The following is a 7,434-nucleotide window of genomic DNA, read 5'->3' as shown; positions in this document are numbered from 1 at the left end:
AGGCATGGCACTCATCCACAGATTCAATCAATAAGCACATCGATCTGGACCCAATATACCGGCCACTGCAACGGACAGCTGGAACTGACAACCGGAAGCGGCAGATTCAAACCACTACAAATGCCGGAGGAAAGATCACAGAAGTGCTTCACAGAAGGCTCCCAAGCACTGAGGATGTCACCTAGACAGGGGACGAAACATCTGCAACACAAATTCCCAGCTCGGCGAACAAAACCACAACAGATCTTTAAGTAATACGTAAGGACTCAACTAGTTGGCACTTAACATGGTGCAGCTGGCAAATGTCTGGGAAGGAATGCACTTGAATACAGAGTCATTGTGAAAAGCCCCAAAAAGGGTGGTAAGAGAATCTGGGAAACATCATGAGACCATGGAGGACCAGGGCTTGACCACAAACCTGCCCATCTCTAGCTGTGCAATCATATGATTAGCTTAATTGGAAATGTATGTAATTAATTAATTATATGATTGGTTTGTAAATATTACAAACCAAGTCTTGCAGGAGGTGCAAGACTTGCCGAAACGTCGATTCTCCTGTTCCCTGGATGCTGCCTGACCTGCTGCGCTTTTCCAGCAACATATTTCCAGCTCTGATCTCCAGCATCTGCAGACCTCACTTTCTCCTTGTAAATATTAAAGGCAGGATGAAACAAATGCATAAAAATGTATGTTTTCCTCTCTTTGACGAAGAGCTCTCTAGTTTTTCAGAGGGTTTCTTCCCAATAGTGTAATTTCAATAAAGGTTTTGATGTTGGAAGTGAATTATTTGATCATTCCAACCCAACACTGCACCATTTTGATTCAACAAAATAGGTAACAGCCATTTGCTTATTCATTTTTCAGGGCAATACTCTGACCAATCAGAATCAATATGCGTGGTTTCAAATTTGTTGGAGAGAGCTTTTAAAGAGGTGTCTTTAGTTCTGTGTTCAGCAGCATGAATCAGTATGTATTGGGAGTTCCTTACCAATGCAATGTGGGATAGGCTGCTTGGAGATAGATTCCAAGATGCTCTGACTCTCCCAATCAGGTGCAGTATATTTATAAGTTATAATGATTATGTGCAACATGGACATAGAGTCATAGAGATGTACAGCATGGAATCAGACCTTTCAGTCCAACCCGTCCATGCCGACCAGATATCCAACCCACCTGCCAGCACGGTGGCACAGTGGTTAGCACTGCTGCCTCACAGCGCCAGAGACCCAGGTTCAATTCCCGCCTCAGGCGACTGACTGTGTGGAGTTTGCACGTTCTCCCCGTGTCTGCATGGGTTTCCTCCGGCTGCTCCGGTTTCCTCCCACAGTACAAAGATGTGCAGGTCAGGTGAATTGGCCATGCTAAATTGCCCGTAGTGTTAGGTAAGGGGTAGATGTAGGGGTATGGGTGGGTTGCGCTTCGGCGGGGCGGTGTGGACTTGTTGGGCCGAAGGGCCTGTTTCCACACTGTAAGTAATCGAATCTAATCACCTGGCCCATATCCCTCCAAACCCTTCCTATTCATATACCCATCCAAATGCCTCTTAAATGTTGCAATTGTACCAGCCTCCACCACATCCTCTGGCAGTTCATTCCATACAAGTACCACCCTCTGCGTGAAAAAGTTGCCCCTTAGGTCTCTTTTATATCTTTCCCTTCTCACCCTAAACCTTTGCCGTCTAGTTCTGAACTCCCCGACCCCAGGGAAAAGACTTTGTCTATTTATCCTATCCATGCCCCTCATAATTTTGTAAACCTCTATAAGGTCATCCCTCAGCCTCCGATACTCCAGGGAAAACAGCCCCAGCCATCAATATTTGCCACATCCCCTCTGACCGTTATGCTCCTCCCAGACATTTGCCAGCTACATTGCAGTATGTGGGTGCTGTTTAATATCTTGTGAAGCTGTGATTGTTTAGTTTAATACTTCTTTAATATTGTGGAATTGGTCTTGCCCCCTTACAATGTTATCTCTTCCTCGATATTCTTTCACAAGTTTATCCGTTTATACCATTTGTTACATGTTATCTGGTCCTTGGTACTTACACTATTCGTCATTCAATCCCATTGCTGGCGGGCCTCCCTGCTATCAGGCACATTCCAACACATTCAATACTCCCTCCTAGCAGGATGGGATTTCTCCCAACAATCTAAAATTGCCTGTCCACAGGAATTCACTTAAATCTCTGATGCTAGTTTGTCAGTTGTAATTATAATTTCAACCTACCATATAGGTCTACTTAAAAAGTCTTGATTATTGTGGGATCAGACTCTTCTCTTTCACAAACTTTGAACGAGCTGGTAAAAGGGCCTCTCTCAAGATTTTGATTTGATTTAGTTTATTATTGTCACATGTACCTAAGTACAATTAAAAGTTTTGTTTTGGGTGCAGTACAGCAGGTCATAACATACAAAGATGCAAAGGTCATCGGGTGATTGAACAGAGCAAGGAATACAGTGTTGCAGCTGCAAAGAAGATGTAGAAAAAGCAAGATCAACATTAAGTTTGAAATTTGAGAGGTCCATTCATTTTTCCAGAATGTTTCTTTTTAGAACCAGTCTCTAAATTCTTGATGCTCAATACATTAAAATTACTGTACCTTGAAACTATTACTATTATTGTTTGAATATATATGTGTGTTCATGTACATGTAATTATAATTACCTTAAGGATCTTAACTAAGGTTGGGTCGAGCTTTCCCTTTCTATTCCATATTAACTGGCAAGCTTTAAATTAGCTTGCTACCCTCGGTGTGATTTCTATGGGGTACTTTGTAACCTTGTGTGGTTGCCATGAGTCTGAAGGCAATAATTCTGACTGTGTAAACTACTGCCTCAGCTATCAATTATCTTTGGCCATTTTTATGTCCACTAAAAATCACAGGTATCCATTTTATGTTACCTTCAGCCAAGAGCAGCTCCAATTAAACTTAAACAGAGTTTGGCCATTAACTGTCAATCATCATTAATTAGTACATTCTCCACAGTAACACCTCTACCAATCAGAGTCCACTTGCCAACCAATCAACACTCTCCTGTTATGCGGTATAAATATTGGGATTCCTTTAATGTAGTATTCCAGAAAATTATCCTCATGAGTGCAAAGCAAAAGGCTTTGACAATATGTCTTTTTATCAGTGATGCTCAAGAAGTATCTGTTGCTTCCTTTACAGTTTGATGGCCTATAATATCTTCATCTATGCACCCTTTTAAATATAGAATTGTATTAATATGTTAGCTTCTGGTTTAGTATTTACTTTGAAGGATATTTGGTATATTAAGAAATGTTTTCATCAAGTGTCTGATTTTGTGTTAATTGAAATTAATTTCTCCTGGAAATGTTATTTCTCAGACTATTTCTCTCTAAATAGAGTATTTATTTGCTTTAATTAATCTTTTAATTTCACAGTTTTGCTCTGTGCTACTACTGAAGGGTTTTCCCTGAGTTATCCTGTTGAAAATGGTGGATTCACACCGTCCACAAATAAGCTGGAGGATTCCCACTTTTGTGGGTAAAATTGAGGATTTTCACCTTGTTTGCAGTTTGTCTGGATGAATCCTGTCATTTGCAGTCTAAGTGAATGAACTAAGGTAAACGTTTGCTGCCACCATCCTCTTTTAAGTAAGGGATCTGTAGGGCCCACTTGATCTGCTGCAGTAGAGGAAAATTACTTGCTATCTCAACCAGGTATAGTTTATTTCATGTGACCAACTACATACAAGTTATACTGATGTGATAAACATTTGCTTTGTAACAAGGAGGACAACCAGTCGGTATGTATTATTCTTTCGAGATTCTAAACTGTCCTTCCATAATTTATTCAATGTCATCATAATGGGCAGTGCTTAAGGAACTGCTCAGTATTAACTTTCTCAGTTAATTACACTGTATACAACAATCCTTGCTGAGTGTGGGTAAGTTGAAACTTTATTGCTGGAACAGCACAGCAGGTCAGGCAGCATCCAGGGAACAGGAGATTCGACGTTTCGGGCACAGGCCCTTCTTCAGGAATGAGCAGAGAGTGTTCAGCAGGAGAAGATAAAAGGTAGGGAGGAGGGACTTGGAGGAGGGGCGTTGGAAATGTGATAGGTGGAAAGAGGTCAAGGTGAGGGTGATAGGTCGGAGTAGGATGGAGGCGGAGAGGTCAAGAAGAAGACTGCAGGTCAGGAAGGCGGTGCCGGGCTGGAGGGATTCGGCTGAGACAAGGTGGGGGGAGGGGGGATGAAGAAACTGGTGAAGTCCAAGTTCATCCCCTGTGGTTGGAGGGTTCCCAGTCGGAAGATAAGACGCTCCTCCTCCGACCGTCGCGTTGTTGTGGTTTGGCGGTGGATGAGTGTGGGTAAGACTGAGCATCATAGCATGCAACTGAGGGGATCAGGCACTCCTACTTCAACTGCCACAGCTCCAGCCTGGTTCCTGCCTCAAGTTCAAATAGGCCCTTGTAGTATTAAAGTAAATACTCCTGAGCATTCTTTCTGTTGATGTGGTTGGAGACTCTGGCATGCCGTGGACAACCTTACCACTTTCGCCTTAGTTATGGATTCCTGGCCAATATGTAACCTGTTTTCCGAGTTGTCTTGAATATTCTATTTCCATATACCTCCGGTGTAATATTGGCAATATTTCCTGGTGAGAAACTTCAGGAACAATCACCCACTGTCCTATGAAAATCATGCTTCATGAAGAACATAGTTCAGTATTGTAAAGCCAAGAGTATCTTAGGATGTCTAACACTTTTTGTATCATTTCATTCTACAATCATTTTCTATTATTGTTTTGGTCATAGATCATTGCCAATTCCTCTTGGATTGGTTGCATTTGTGTTGACCTACTCATCAAAATTGGCATGGAATAGAGTTTCTATTTGATGTGAACACCATCTATTTTTAGATCTAGCAAAACATCTGCAGAAATTCTATCGATTCAGTAAATTGCTCAATGTGCTACCCTCTTTGTAATGGACTACAAAGTCATATCCCTGTATTTTTAACAGAAATGATTGTAATTTAGGTCGTGCACTGGTCATCACTTTGTGCCAAATAATTTCCAGTGGTTTGTGAACAGTATCCATAATGAATGTTTTATAAAATAGCTACATATAAAATCTTGTGATACCAAATACCACAACGAGTATCTTATGCACTGAATTTTAAAATTTGGAGTGCATTAGACTTTTGGAGACAAATGCAATTGGTTTTCCATTTTGCATAATACATACTCCTAATCCTTTTTGAGCAGCATCAACTTGAAGACCACCTTTTTTCTTGGGCCATCTTATTGCAAAATGTGTTTTCTGTTCCAATAATGCATTTTTAAATAATTCAAAGATATATTGATGCAGCTAAAATGCCCTTCCTTAATATGATGATGCTCTCTTGGCAAGGTTTGTTTGAAAAGCATGAAGATGCTGAAGAATCATCTCTGTAAGTCCTTTTGGTCCTTTGAAGTAGGCATTTTGGAGTTTGCCTGGTCAGGATGGATCCTGCAACTTGCATAAAAGGAGCCAAGAAAATATATTGACCAATATGTATCTGGCATTTCTTGCTGTTGAGTCTAAGGCATTCACAAAGAGCTGTTGCCATTAGAGCGTAGATTTTGGTCATGCTTATCTTTGTTTTGCCCATCACTCTACACTCAAGTACATTGTGCACATTTTCTTACTTATGTGCTAGACTGGTTTTGCATAAAATTAAAATCCAAGAGCCCCGTAACTCCGGGAGATTTAATCAATTGGGCTTGTTCACCAATTTTAGGTGATTTTTGTAAACTTTATTGGATTGGTTGCAATCTTCAGAGATATTAAGTAGGTAATGTTTAGCTTCCATTGTTAGTCAGCTATGCTATGAAAGGACTACAGCATACATCCAATCTGACTAAAAACTCCATAATTTTACAAATATATACAGAGAGTTGGTTATTTATTGAGAACCTGATACACTGTAAATCCAAATCATATTTGTTTTGGTGTTTTTAATTCATCTATTGTCTAAATAGGTAACTTGTTGAAGTCTGAAACAAGCTGTAATATTGAGATGTTCCTCTGCTTTTTGAAGATGGGAAGCTTGGTATATGAAGGCACAGGAAGAGAGTTCAGTTTCTAAGCATCTGACAGGCCTAGTTATCAGAGCCAATAAAGTTGCAGTGGAAACTTGAAGACAGTGATCTGAAATACAGATGCTGAAATACTTGGGTAAAAAGGGCAAAAAAGATTGTTAAGCACTTCTTGAAATTTGGTTCAATTAGCAATAGTTTTCCAGATGTGTGTCTCATTGAGTGGAATGCATTAGGTCAGCATGAGACAAAGCATGTAATACCATTAATAATCTATTCATAGCATGAATTTGAAAAAATCTTACACTTGAAGAAAAATCAAATTGAGATTGACAAGGAAATTCTAAACATTGCAGTCTTTAATTATATGACAGTCACACAAAATAATGTCCCATGAAACAATGCAATATTAGATTCTTCGATGGGACTTTCCAAACCCATGACTACTTCTATTTGTAAGGACAATGGCAGGAGATACATGAGAACACCATCACATGCAGGTTCTTCTCCAAGCCACTTATCATCCTGACTTGGAAATATATTTAGAATTAGAATTAGGTTTATTGTCACATGTACTCACATGAGTACAGTGAAAAATTTACAATAGACAATAGGTGCAAGAGTAGGCCATTCTGCCCTTTGACCCTGCACCACCATTCAATATGATCATGGTTGATCATCCTTAATCAGTATCTGGATTAGTGGTGCTGGAAGAGCACAGCAATTCAGGCAGCATCCAAGGACAGGCAAAATCGACGTTTCGGGCAAAAGCCCTTCATCAGGAATAAAGGCAGAGAGCCTGAAGCTTTCCGCCACCTCCAAACAGACCCCACCACCAGGGATATATTTCCCTCCCCACCCCTCTCCGCCTTCCGCAAAGACCGTTCCCCCCGTGACTACCTGGTCAGGTCCACGCCCCCCTACGACCCACCCTCCCATCCTGGCACGTTCCCCTGCCACCGCAGGAACTGTAAAACCAGCGCCCACACCTCCTCCCTCACCTCCATCCAAGGACCTAAAGGAGCCTTCCACATCCATCAAAATTTTACCTGCACATCCACTAATATCATCTACTGTATCCGTTGCTCCCGATGCGGTCTCCCCTACATTGGGGAGACTGGACGCCTCCTAGCAGAGCACTTTAGGGAACATCTCCGAGACACCCGCACCAATCAACCAAACCACCCCGTGGCCCAACATTTCAACTCCCCCTCCCACTCTGCCGAGGACATGGAGGTCCTGGGCCTCCTTCACCACCGCTCCCTCACCACCAGACGCCTGGAGGAAGAACGCCTCATCTTCCGCCTCGGAACACTTCAACCCCAGGGCATCAACGTAGACTTTAACAGCTTCCTCATTTCCCCTTCCCCCAACTCATCCTAG

The sequence above is a fragment of the Chiloscyllium plagiosum genome, chromosome 1 (assembly GCF_004010195.1).
Source record: "Chiloscyllium plagiosum isolate BGI_BamShark_2017 chromosome 1, ASM401019v2, whole genome shotgun sequence".
Classification (NCBI taxonomy): Eukaryota; Metazoa; Chordata; class Chondrichthyes; order Orectolobiformes; family Hemiscylliidae; genus Chiloscyllium; species Chiloscyllium plagiosum.
This window is presented reverse-complemented; position numbering follows the sequence as displayed.